Genomic DNA, 14,058 nt, shown 5'->3' on the forward strand with positions numbered 1-14,058 from the left:
GCACCTTGCCTTGCACGCTGCCCCTGGAGGTGACCACACCTGTGGCCTCGTTTGCCATCGCTTCCCAAATCTTGTCTCCTGAGCCCTGGACCCATTTACCTGCCTGCCTGCCTCTCTGCCCACTGCGCACCTCCCATCTTGGGATGCATGAACACAGCCCAGCTCGTTACCACCCCCGCCCTTTGCTCCTCTGTCCCCCACTCCCTCCCCACCAAGAAAGGGGTCTACCTGTAAGCCCAGTCACATGGAGGTTACCACTGTTGCCAGCTGTTCAGGCAGGAGCCTGGACCTTCTCCTGACTCTCCATTTCTCTCGCTCCCGCCCCTTCCCCTGGGTGTTTGCCTCCCAGATCCCTCTGAGTGCCCTGCTGGGCTTGGCTGCTCTAATATTTTCTCTACTCTGCTCCTAAGGTGGTGACCTTTCTAAAGCGTACGCCAGATCCCTTCACCTGCTTGCTTACAACCTGTTCAGGAGCTCCCCATGGGGCCAAAGAGGCTGCTGCCCCCCCTTCCCTTGCTAAAGCCCTTCAGAGCTTTTCAGTTCCTTCACTGGGCCCTGCTTTCTCTTCTTCCTCCTGGACTTTGCCTGGGCTGTTAACCCTGCCCCTGCTCCCTGCACAGCCTGTCCTGGCAGCTTGGCCTGATTCCTGCTCACTTTGTAGGTCTGACCCGAGGTTGGCATGGGAAGCCTTTCCTGACCCCAGGTTACCCATCTGTATCAGCAGTTCTCCCGGTGGCCTATCACTGCTGATATTTCTATCTGTGGCCCCTTGGAGGTAAAGAACGTCCGTGAGAGGCTTCAGTGGGACAGTGGAAGGCACGCAGACATCTGCCCTGGCACGTGGCACTTGACCCGAAGGGCTGTTCTTGTCTGGGTCTTATAGGGGGCAGAGCATGTGGAGATCATTCTTCCCAATGGACTGCAGGTTCCATCAGGGCAGGGATTTTTGTCAGATTCATTTCTCCCTATGTTCCCAGTGCTTCTAGACGCAGGCAATAGCTCCTGGCACCTAATAGCTGCTCAGTAAATATCAGGTGGCTGAAGAGCAAACGTGACCCTTTCGATCTTGGTCAGTTTTCATGATGCAGATTTAAGTTGCTCTCTCCGTCTGCCAGGGTGATGGGGGGCATGGATCTGGGAATGGGAGCGGCTCCCCCTGGAGCAGACTTGCTCCACGGCCTCTCTTGTACTCTTTTGTCACACGTTTGTGAACCTTTTAAAATCACAAGTCGTCATCACCAGAGCTGTGTAATAACAGAATTCCTAGGTCCTGAGATAACTGTGGTTGCTTTGACTCATGCTCCAGCTGGGGGAAATTGACATGTTTCTGGTCTGGGGAATCGGACTTGACCTGACTGTACCTGTCAAAGTGCCTTTTCACCTTCCAGGGAGTTGATGCTCCTAAAATGGACCTGGCCAAGCGTAGCCCCATAGCACTGTGGTTCCGGGTAAGCAAGCACCTGCTATCGTGCATGACACACGGAAGATGCTTTCGTGCTTTCAGGAGTCAAGTAACTAAATGGGTACGGTTCTTGGTCATTCACTTACTGGACAGATATGTATAGCGTGCCCACTTCGTGCCCACTTTCTTAATGATCTTCTTCGCTGGTTTCCGGGGTTTATTTCCAGCCTTCCCCCGAAGGAGAACGGAAGCTGCTGGAGGTTGGGAACCTCATCTGTGATGTTCACTGGGGGTGCTCAGGACCTAGCACAGTGCCTGGCAAAGCGCTTCTGTTGAAGGCATGGTGGGCAGGGTGCGGGGGATGGTGAGCAGTCGTGCAGCCCCCGCCCACTGGAGTTTATAGTCTGGTGGTGTAGACAGACATTAAGGACATTTCACAAAGAAATGTAGAGTTGTAGCAGTGACTGAGAGGCCATTGTGCTCAGAGGACTGTCACAGGAGCTTTTAGGCTTGGGGAGTTTGGGAAGGGTCCCCGGAGGTAAAGGAAAGGTGCCCAGCTCAAGGGGGAGCAGGGCCGTTCAGATGGAGGGAGCAGCATGACCCATGTTGGGAAATCATGGTAGAGGACTCTCTTTCTGTCTCTAGCAGTGGGCTCTAACACCTGCCTCTCCTTTCTCAGAACAACAGGTGACATTTAGTGAGTGTTTACCTAGATTATAGCATTTTATCCTCCCAGTGACTTCACCGAGGTGGGTCCTGGCAAACCACTGGAAGTTGAGTAGCTGGTCCGTATTGAGGGGTTCGAATCCAGGCATCTTCACTCGGGTCCATGCTTCTCCCCCTTCCAGAGGCAGGCTGTGTGTGGGGTAATGTGCCAGAAGGGTGTGCAGTCCTGGATTCCCGAGAGCTGTCTTGGAGGGTCGCTGCAGGGAGAGCCCTGGGACCTTGTATACGTGAAAGACAGGGTTATAGTATCTTTAGCACCTTGCCTGACAAGGGTGTGGATCGGAGAGGTCAATCGCTTTTTATAAGGGGGACCTCAAGTGGAGGGGAGGCTGGGATTGGAGTGTGGCAGAGAGAGGTTCACAACCCACTAGATAACTCTTGAAATCTTTCAAATAGAGTCTCCTCCTAGAGGTGGCGCAAGGGTGTTGGGATAGGTTTAGGAATGCTGAGCTGCCTTTACCTGGACCAAAATACCAAGGATACCTTGTTTTGTTTTGAACAGCCTTGACATATCTATTCTGTGTTGTCTTTTCACTTTTTTGATGGTATCATTTGCAGCACAAAGTTTTAATTTTGACGAAGCCTAGTTTATCTCTTTTTGGTTACTTGTGCTTATCGTGTTACAACTAAGAAACCATTGCCTAACTTAAGGTCATGAAGATCTATTCCTGTATTTTCTTCTAAGAGTTTTATAGTTTTAGCTCATACATTTAGGACTGTGATCCATTTCAAGTTAATTTTTGTGTATGGTGTGCGTAGGGGTCCAACTTTGCTGGTTTGCATGGGGGTGTTGTTCCAGCACCATTTGTTGGAAAGACCGTTCTTTCCACATTAGATTGTCTGGTCGAAAGTCAATTGTCCGTATGCGTAAGGGTTTATTTCTGGGTTCTCAGTTCTGTTCCATTGATCTGTAGCATTACTACACTCTTTTGATTAACCATAGCTTTGTAGTAAGTTTTGAAATCAGACAGTGTGAGTCCTCCAACTTTATTTTCCTTTTTCAAGATTATTTTAGCTATTCTGGATCTCTTACATTTCCATTTGAATTTTAAGATCAGCTTTTAATTTCTGCAGTAAAGGCAACTGGGATTTTGATAGGGGTTGCATGGAATGTGTAGATCAATTTTGGGACCGTTGCTATCTTAAAATAGTAAGTCTTCCTTAATGTGAGATGTCTTCTCATCTATTTAGATATTCTTCACTTCTTTCTACAATGTCATTTTCAGTGTACAAGTCTTACACTTCTTTTGTTAAATTTATACCTCAGTATTTTATCCTTTTAGATGCTATTATAAATGTGATAATTTTCCCAATTTCATTTTTAGAATATTCCTTAGTGTATAGAAATACAACTGATTTTTGTATATTTTTTTTTTAAAGATTTTATTTATTTGACAGAGAGAGACACAGCGAGAGAGGGAACACAAGCAGGGGAGTGAGAGAGGGAGAAGCAGGCTTCCCGCCGAGCAGGGAGCCTGATGCGGGGCTCGATCCCAGGACCTGGAATCATGACCTGAGCCGAAGGCAGACGCTTAACGACTGAGCCACCCAGGCGCCCTGATTTTTGTATATTGATGACATATCCTGCAACCTTGCCGAACCTGTTTAATAGTTCTAATAGGTTTTTAGTGGGTTCCTTAGGACTTTTTGTATATAAGATCATGTCATACGCAAGTAGAAGTAGAAGCTTTACTTCTGCCTTTCCAGTATGAGTGTTTTTTTTAATTTCATTTTCTTTCCTATTTGCTCTGTGCCTCCAGTATCATGTTGAACAGAAGTGGCAAGAGTGGGCATCCTTGCCTTGTTTCTGATCATAGGGGAAAACATTCATTCTTTCATTAATAAGTGTGATGTTAGTTGTGGGTTGTTCATAGATGTTTTTTACCAGGTTGAGGAAGTTCTTTATTTCTAGTTTGTTGAGTGTTTTGTCATGAAAGGGTGTTGAATTTTTGTCAGATGTTTTTTCAATGTCTATTGAGATGGTGTGGTTTTTGTCCTTTATTTTATTAGGATGATGTATTGCAGTAAATGACTTTCAGATTATTACTTCCTTATATTATTTTTCAGGACTTCCATTAAATGAAAATACTTTTGAAATAGAGACTTCTGAGTAAAAATTGCTTCTGCTTATAAATTGTTTTTCACTGAACTAAAGTTCTTTGTTTTTTTTTTTTTTCTTTTGGAAAATGAACCCGTGAAAGTGATTGCTTCCTAGTATGTGTTCCGGAGAAGAATTACAGTTCTTAATGCTGGTGGCAAATGGGCTGTCCTGCTCTCTGGGGCTGATCATCTCCTGTTGCCGCTCTAGCTATGACTGCTATCTCTAATATTTAAGTGGACTCTGACCTGCCGTGGTCTGGAAGTGTTACTAATTATACTGATCTCCTTGTCTCATCTTTAAAAAGAATGATGAGCCTGGGTTCTTAATACCAGAGAATGTTGGCCTCCTTTGTAAAGAATACATTAGGAAGGATGCTTATGTGGAATTTGATCCCGGGAACTCTGCTTTAGTGTTCTTGCTGATCTTGCCTCCCCCTTTTGGGGTAAGGATTAGTGTATCTGCAGCCATTATTGTGGGTTTATGGGCAGCAGCTTAGCAACCATTTCATGGCACTCAGCTGTCTCAGTTTGTCCCTGCTTGTCGCCCTCCTCCTCCTGCCTTCCCTCTTCTCCCTCTCCCCTCCCCCACTCCCCTCTTTTCTTCCCCCGTCCTTCCCCTCACCTCTCCTCTGGTCTTCTCTCCCTATTCCTCTGCCTTCTATCCCCTCCCCCATTCCCTCTCCTGCAGTCCCTCTCCCCTCTCTCCCCCTTCCCTCCTCCTGCCTTCATCTTTTCTCTTTCTAGTGCCCTCCCCCGACCCCCCGCCCTTCTGCTTCCCCCTTTGTCTTGGGAATCCTTTGTCCTTACTGTGACCTCCGGCCCTGTTCCCTCTCCCCTGTGAGCAGATCTCTCTAGTTTCTGATGGATGTTTTTGGCTTTTCACCTGTGGGTTTCTCTAACTTGAGACCCTGTGTCCTGTTTTCTCCACAAAGGTGGGGAGTAAAGGGGGACCCAGTTTTCATTGTCTCAGACAGGCTCTGTCTTCAAGGTCTGGCCATTTCTGAGCCAGTCCCTGGCTTTGCTTTTCAGTATCCCTGGTTCTGACTGTGACCTCCTAAGAGTGGCAGAGCTCCTCCCCCACCATCCCCAGGGGACACTCATAATCGAAGATTTGAAAGAGGACAATGCTGTGGCCTCTAAAAGCTCCTGATGACTTGATGGGCAGCCTTCTTACTGGCCCTTTAAAATGCCTTTGATCGGTGGGAGACAGTATATTTTAAATAAAACAAAATGATTGCTATGGTCATAGTTTAGTATTTTGAAAATGGAAACTCAAGCGTTCACCATCTGGTTGTGATTCTTTGCCCTGATCTGCAGAAGTGGGTTCGTTTGGGATGGAAAGGGTAGTCTGCTGACCAGCTAGTTCTGTTGATTTGCTGGAACCGAGATGTCCTGGCCACTGGCCAGGGTAGAAACTTACCTAAGTAGATAGTGGGTTGACTTAGATTTTGGACCTTAAAACTGATGTTGAAATTTTAAAATAATGTTTCTTCAGTTCTACTGGGTGTCTTACACCCCCCTCCCATAATTTCCAGGTTCTTTTTTTTTTTTTGTAAGGTCATTTGAATATTGTTTTTTATTATGTGGAAGTTTTCTCTGTATGAGAGGGCAAGTTTCCTAGAAAGTAGTCAATAAATTGGATTTGCCACTACAAGTTTCATCTTGCTGTGCCAGGAGGCTGGCCTCCAGAGCCAGACCGCCCAGGTTCAAGCCCCATCTGTGCCACCTGCCTGCTGTGTTGGCTGTTTTTCCCGCTCCTAGAGTTGCAGTCTCCTCCTCGGTAGGTCTGAGATGGGGTGCCTTCTTCATGGGACAGTGAGGGTAAGGGGGGGCGCTGTAGTTTAAGTGCTTATTAATAAACACCACCTATTTGTTATTATGGCTATTTAGTTACAGAGGTCAGCCATTGAAACAGCCTTGAGCCGGTTGCCAATTTTCTTTCTTTCCTGTGCTGTTTTTTCACTTGAATTACATGATTCCTCTGGATTTTTAAGTTAGCCCAGTTTAAGAAATAAGAGCTGTAAAACAAATTTACTTGACGAAAAGAAAATCTTTAACAGCTGATGCCTGTGTTTCTTAAAAACTTTTTTTTTTTTAAAGATGTAGCCATTCTGAAATGTGATGATTTAAATCTCTCAAAGCAGGAACCTATTGCTACTATAAACTTCTGCTCCGGAGGACACGTTTTATAGCGCATTATATCTCTATAAATGTATATCTTTTTTTTTTATAACCTTAGTTAGAAGCTGTACTCCTACCTTCATTTAAAGGAACCTTACTGTGGGAACTGTTTCAGGGTAGAGTTTTAAAGGTGGAATCACATCATTATGCAATTCACTTAAACATGAACTGAACGCTGTCTGTGAGGTGGGGTAACTGTGGATCCAATCCTTTGCCTAAGGCTCACACTTAAAAGTGAGTCCAGTGAACTCTTGGTTCACTGGATGGTTGGGCCCCGGATTGGGATCCAGTTTTTACTCTGGCCTTCGGTTGTCCTGTGATCCCAAGGCCATGCCATCTGGCTTCCTCCCTGAACCAAGACTCCTTCACCTGGGATGGTTAGAAATCAGGCCATTGTGTTTAAGTAAACTGAAACCTTTCATAGTATACTCTTTGTTCGGAGGTACTTCTGAATCAAACCCATTCCCCTGGGCTGTTGTTCCAATCGCCCATTACATATAAAGGTAACTTTAAAAAAATCTGTGTATTTGAGCTTTTCAGGTTATGTGAATTTTAAGATAATTGAACGATTCAGTATATCCTATGAGTGGAGTCCCTGTGCCTACAGGTCTCTGAGCCTGCAGAGAATTCCTATCTTTCCCTATGAACCTCCCTCCTCTGCCAGACCAGTGTGGGTCTTAGTAATGTGTGTTCTGGGGTAGTAGTTAGTCCCCATGCTGAATGGCAAACAAATAAAAACCAGGGACTTACTTGGTAGCAGATCCCAAATTTGGAATTGGAAACTTTCCCTTGATAATCGTGGTTTGGACTGAGCAACTTTTGCAATTTTCTTTCTTTTTGTTGATTCAAATCTGCCATAGAGCGTACTTGAAAAAAAAAAAATCACACACAATTTTCGTACCGTTCGGGAACTCCCATGAGACCCTCTGAAGGCCATAGCTTGGGAAGGCAGAGCAGATGTGGGTTCTGGTCTATGCCCCTCTGCTGTCTTGCCTGGCTGCTTGTATACGGTCCTCCCCCCCCGGAGGAGTTTGTTGGCTCGTCCGGCTGGTGCCTGGAGTTCCTCTGGTTCTAGTGTCCCACTCCTAGGAAGATGGAATTCAGAGGATGTCTCTTGAGTGCTTGGAGCTCTTCTGAGAGAGGGAAAATGAATCAATGTGTTTACAGTTAAGTTTGGATTTAGGCTAGAAGGCCCAGTGTATGCTAGAATTTACGGTACTTGTTTTGGGAGGAAGAAATGTAAACGTTTTCCAATAAGACTAACTCCCAGTCCATAAACCCATCAAGCACTAATGGGTCATATTTCTGGTGTTAATTGAGTAGTTTTCTCCTCTTTTTTTTTTTTTTTTAAAGATTTATTTACTTGAGAGAGAGAAAGAGGGAAAGGGAGAGACTGCACATGCCCGTGTGCATGCACCAGTGTTGGGGAGGGGCAGAGGGAGAGGGAGAGAGAGAAGCTCAAGCAGAGTCTGTGCTGAACATGGAGCCCGAATTGGGGCTTGATCCCATGACCCTGAGATCATGACCTGAGCCAAAATCAAGAGTCCGCCACTCAACCAACTAAGCCACCCAGATACCCCTCCTCCCTTCCTTAGTGTAAGTGTATGCTTTTGATTGTCCATTCTGAATATCATGAGTTTTGGTATTTCCTGAGGGCCCTGAAGTAACTATTTTTTGTTGAAATTGGATGGCCTTGGCTTCATTTAGTTTTCAAGGGACAGTGCAAACTTTGAGATTGGAGGTACTTGTTTATACATCTTACTAATTCAGAATAACATTTTAGTGTCTAATATTTAAATTCATTCTTTACCGCCAAAGTATTAGGTTGCTTTTTTTATATAAACAAAAGTAAAGCAGATTTAAAAATGCATGATTATTATATCCCTGAATTATCTTCATATATTCAGTGGTGACAAGAGGGAATGTAAATGGTCCCACACAAGCCAGCCTTTTGGCAGATCTGGAAGATAGAAAATTGAGCTCATATTAGATTTACTTTTTTCCATTTCTATCCTTCAATGCTGGGTTTAACATTAATCAGGTGGAGAGAAAAGAAGAAAGCTCTGGAACCCCCAAATTTGAAGGATTAGCCCATAGATACCTACGGTTGACTTTTTAAGTTAAAAATATTGACTCTTTTGTGCAGTAGCCAGTTTTTAAGGGTCTGTGATTTAGGACAGAACAGAGATGAAAACAAGAAAATATTCCAAATCAGACCACTCAGAAATACCCAATGTTGATGCACAGAGAACATCTTGCCAGAAAATCTCCTGTGTGAGATCCACTTGACTTTTTTTTTTAAACAATTCATTTTTATCAAGACAAGCACATGCACATAACTTTTTTAAAAAGATTTTTTATTATAAAATCAAACAGATACAGAAAACCACACAAAACCATGAATTGCATAATGAATTATTATTAGATGAATACCTTCTATAGTGACGGCCCAGTTTAGGATGTACAACTTTGTCAGTTTCTGCAGAAGCCCCTCCCACCCTCCCTCCAAAGGTAACTGCTGCCCAGACTTTTATCATAATCACTAGGTGCCATAATTTATTTTTGTCTATTTTTTTAAAGATTTTTATTTGAGAGAGAGAGAGCAAGAGAGAGGGAGAAAGAGCACAAGTCAGGGGGAGGGGCAGAGAGAGGGAGAAGCAGACTCCCTGCTGAGCAGGGAGCCTGATGTGGGGCTAGATCCCAGGACTGCGAGATCATGACTTGAGCCACCAAGTCGCCCCTATTTTATCTAATTCTTAAAACCTTTTTGTTTTGTTTTGTTTTTTAGAGAGGGCACAAGTGGGTAGGGGTTGGGGGGAGGGGCAGAGGGAGAAGAGAGAATCTTAAACAGGCTCCGTGATGCAGGGCTCGATCTCATGACCCTGAGATCATGACCTGAGCTGAAATCAAGAGTCTGACACTTAACTGACTGAGCCACCCAGGTGCCCCCAAAAACATGCTATGTATTTTAAGTATTTTAATATACAGGTTTTCTCTTCACTTCCTCTTCCTCATGGTTTATTGAATAACCCAGGCCATTGGGCCGGCAGAGTTGACCACAGCTCTGAAATGACTTGACTTGTGTGCACAGTCACAGTGCATTTCAACATGGTCCTCAGTCCAGTGTATTTCCTGCTTAATCTCATGTACGTGGTTTCTAAAAAGTGTAATAACACTAAGAGACCAGTGAAAACAACTGTATTTTCCATGTCCCACCTGTTCAACTCTCCCTCTTATTCCCTGGAAGTCACAAGCTCTGAGGTTTTTCTTCTCATCTTTGCTTTTATAGTTCTAAAATATCCTGACATGTTTACTTTATTCTCATGCTTGCTTGGTAGTTGGACTGGGTATAGAATTCTTCACAGCAGTAACTTTCCCTCAAAATTCTGAGGGCTATGCTCCCTGTCTTTGAACTTTCAGTGTTGCTGTTGGGAAGTCCTTGACCATCCTGATTCCTGATCCTTTGCATGTAACTCAATTTTTTAGGAGCTTCTGAAATTTCAAGATGATGTGTAGGATGTTTTTCATTCATTAGGCTGGGCATTCAGTGGACCTTCTCCATCTAGAAATGTGTATTTTTCAGCTCTAGGAAACATAGTTTTTATGTATAATGTAAATATAAAGAAATATTATATGTGATATAAATATAGATATAATTATATATAAATCCATAATATAATCATATAATTTTTGTATAATCTTTATATAATTTCTTCCTGTTATTCCACTGCCCCTTTTTCCATTCTGGAACTCCTTTTGTTGACTGTTGTACCCCTGGGATTGGTTCCCTCTTTATCTTATCTATTTTTCTCTATTATTAATTCTTAGTCTTTTTTTTGAGATTTCCTCAGCTTTATTCTCAGTACTTTCTTATTTCTGCTGTAAGTTAATTTCCAGTATTAATTTGTGAAAGCTCACTTTTATTCTCTGAGTGTTCCCCCTCCCATTTTTTTGGAGTAGTGTCCTGTTTGTATTTTTGGGGGGACAATGTCTTCTCTTTCTGAAGGCATTAATGATAATATTTTGAAATTTGCTTCTGTTCCCTGCATTGTCTCTCCGTTTCCTTTGAATTTCTTTTCCTGTTTGCTTTGGTCTCTGTCTACAAGTTAGAGGCTTTTCTCAAATGTCTGGTGGTCTTTGGTTGTCTGTATTTGGGGGACTTAAATCCCGTTTGGAGTTGTATATGGAGAGTGGGGCTTGTTGATTAAGTATTATGAGTATTATGAGTGATGGGACACTTTAGTCTTTTCACTGGGGACTCTGGGTATCTGGAATTGTTCCTTTGGTGATGGTCTGTTTCCCCAGAGGGGAACCCTCAGTTTCCTGCCTGGCGGCTGGTATTCTGTGAATTGAGTTGGGGAGGTGAGTGGGGGGGGAACTTACACATACTTCCCCATTTTTGATCCAATCTCAGCCCTGCCTGGTGTTCTAGGGCCCAGTGCTTCTGTGGTTCAACCACTTCGACTCCAGTTTTCTTCTGGAATGAAGAAAGAACCATTACCCGGATGTTCTGGCAGGCCAACAGGATCTATGGGCCTGGGAAGGTGTCAGATTGCTCTTGTATATGCACCTTCTGCTAATCCCAAGCTTGTTCTCCCTCACCATCCCCCACAGTTCGGTTCCTAAAGTCCTGAGTCTTCCCAGAGTTCCTCACTTCTCCTTGGGACCCCCCTGCAGGCACTTGTTAGAGTTGCTTCTGCTCTGCGAAGGCAGGTAAAGCCTGGTCCCGCTGCTTTTCATCTTCTGAAAATTGGTTGAAATTTTTCATGTTCTCTTCTCTTCCATTTTCTTTGACTTTATAGCTTATTGTATCTTAACATTTTTTTCCTTGTGGGACTTAGGGGAGTAAAGTTGAAGGCCCTCTGGCTGACTTTTATTTTGAAGGCAAAATTTTATTTTTACCTGCAGAAACGCTAACATTGTACCATTAGTCCAGTTTAGAGGCAACCTCTTTAGCTATTATCTTCCCAGTAGTGGCCGATCTCATCCTATGTGCCATTGTTCAGCAGCCCAGCAAGAGCTCTCAGTCTTTGAGTTAACCTCTGTGAACATGAGGGTGGTACAGATCTTTCCATGGCCTATTTTTTCATAATCACTAGGGAACCTTCCTTCTAAGGCCAGTGGGAAGATGGGTAGGTAGCTCAGTGGGATCCACACCTTCTCATTTTCCCCTGAAGTGGGGATAGTATCAACCCTGTTCAGAATTCAGAGGCTCCCTTGGTGGGGACCTCCCCTTTACCTGCAGCTTTCTTTTCAGCCTGGGCCAACATCTGCTGCCTTGTTTTCCTGTTTTGGCTCCGGTCTGTACTCGTGGACCTGTTTGAACAGGTGAGTAGCTGTTTGATGGCCCAAGACCCAAGCGAACTGGCCTTCAGAGTCTTATAGAGAATGGCTAGCTCTTTGCCACTGCATTTGGATGAGCTGAGGAAGAAGGGAAGGACAGTAATGGGTGATACATATGTGACCTTGAAGATTATGAGATTCCCATCTTTTAAATCATGAAACACAATGGAGTTCTAGCTGCTTCATCCCCAGTTCCCAAGAACACAGTCCTGGTGGCTGTCTAAATGTCACTGAGATTTTTTTTTTTTCTCCTTATCAAACTTCTCTCCCTTCTAATCCCATCCTCTCTACTACCTGGCAACACCCTGGTGACTCATTTGGAAGCCTTTTGTGACTTGAAGCTGCCCCATGACCTTGTGATTTGATAGCTGAGCTGGGGCCCAGTTTTTGAATTACGAAATCTGGCTTCCTCAGAAGCAAGGAGTAATCAGGGAATTCCAAACCCACAAAAACATTTAAAGAGAATAAAAAGTCCGAGACACCCCTCCTGGGCAGGGTTCTCAGGGGCGTTAGCCCTGTGCTGAAGAATTCAGTGTGTTGGGGCCTTAGGGATGTCCAGCTTGGAATTACGTGTTGGTTTAGACCAGTGGCTCCCATTACGGTCCCCAGGCAGCAGCAGCCTCACCTGGGAGACTGTCTGAAATGTAAATTCTCAGGTCTTGCTCCGCACTAGAGAAACTCCAGGACGGGGCCCAGCAATCTTGTTGTTTTTTTTTTTTAAAGATATTTTTTATTTATTTATTTGACAGAGAGATAGAGAGCACAAGTAGGCAGAGCCGCAGGCAGAGGGAAAGGGAGAAGCAGGCTCTCTGCTGAGCAGGGAGCCCGATGCGGGGCTCGATCCCAGGACCCTGGGATCGTGACCTGAGTCGAAGGCAGCTGCTTAACTGACTGAGCCACCCAGGCGCCCCAGCAATCTTTGTTTTTAACAAGCCCTCCAGAAGGTTCCAGAGGCACCCTGACTGGTTTAGATGATCTTAATAGACTCACACCAAAGCCCGTCCTTGTGGACTTGGGGGTTAGTGCACAAAGCCTGGGAATCTATCTCCCACGGGGAGCGGTAATCTTACCTGAGGCTTTCTGAGGGAAGTATCCGCCCAGCATCACTGCCTAAGGCCCCTGGGCCCTGTTGCGCAGTTGCAGCCTGTGATTTGGGAAAGCAGCCAACTGGACCAAAAGCATGGGTAAATCTCGAAGGAAAAAAAGAACTTGTCTTGTTCTGCATCCTGTGAAGGACTGGCGGGGGGGGGGCCCCCCCGGGGGGGCGGGGGTGTGTGTGTGTGTGTGTGTCTCTCGGGTGAGAAGAACAGTTGGCATTCTGGGAGTTTCTTTCCAGTCTTCATCCTGTGTGGCTGTGGCTATGGGATGTCTATTTCCCCTAGCTGAGATCACACTGTATGCGTTGTTCTGTATTTTGTGCCCCCCCCCGCCCCCGCAACGCATCCTGGAAGAGCCCTGGGCGCCACTGTCGAAGGACTGGGGCGGCAGGTGGCCCCCGGCTTTGAGTTCCAGTTGTCAGAGGTGCCTACCTGTGCTCTGAGAAAGTGCGGGGCCAGGTGCACAGGCCCCCAAAAAGTCATCTTCCCCATGCCATTTGGGGTTGTTGGTGCTCCTGGCTCATCTTGAACCTTCTGTTACGGGGGAAAGGCAGGGGGAGCCAACCGCCAACCGACCGGGCCACTCCATTGCCATTCAGATTCCCTGACTCTGCAAGCCGGCTGAATGTTGCTTTTTCATGTGCTGCCGGGAAGAAAGCTGCTTGATTCTTTCCTCCCAAACAATGGCTCTTTCTATGAGTTCTTGCTTCTCCCAGGCAGTGCCCCACACAATGAAATCTTTTCTTTTTCATTTGTTTAAGCTGGTGGACTTTATGGACTCTGTCTCGTTGACTTTTATCTGATGTTTACAGTTAGTATAGTGGGATAGCTGAGTCATTCTTTGCACAGAGAAATAGGTGGATGATGGCATCCCCCCATTTCCCAGAAAAAAAAAAAAAAAGACGCTCTGTGGAGGAAAAATACCACAGTCCCTTCAGAATATGTAATCAAGTTGGTAGCAAGGGAAGAGAGTAGAGGGGAACCCTTAGGGCAGGTGGATGCTTTGGGCCTCGAGGAGTCTCCCCTCTTGGTGGGGAAGCTGGCTATACTCTGCTGGGGTCCCCATTCTGGGGTATAATCTCCTCTCCTCCTGGACCCAGGCAAAGATTGGAGAAATCCAGAGGAGCTACTGTCTCCTCATCCCCGCCCCTGAAATCCAGGCTCAGAGGAGCTGCCAAGAGCTGGGTAGCTGCTGGTGCCCCAGGCCTG

At 45.3% G+C, this 14,058-nt stretch overlaps 1 long non-coding RNA gene across 1 annotated transcript in view; it reads left to right on the forward strand.

The window, feature by feature from the left end:
• The window catches only part of LOC145722357 (uncharacterized), a 26,021-nt gene extending 12,294 nt beyond the window's left edge, over nucleotides 1-13,727 (forward strand). Inside the window, exon 3 of the long non-coding RNA XR_014146572.1 lies at nucleotides 11,667-13,727. This is a non-coding gene — a long non-coding RNA (uncharacterized LOC145722357). The remainder of the gene's footprint in view (nucleotides 1-11,666) is intronic.
• Nucleotides 13,728-14,058: the final 331 nt, after the last annotated feature.

Source organism: Leptonychotes weddellii, chromosome 1, assembly GCF_054177405.1.
Source record: "Leptonychotes weddellii isolate Sample4059 chromosome 1, ASM5417740v2, whole genome shotgun sequence".
NCBI lineage: Eukaryota > Metazoa > Chordata > Mammalia > Carnivora > Phocidae > Leptonychotes > Leptonychotes weddellii.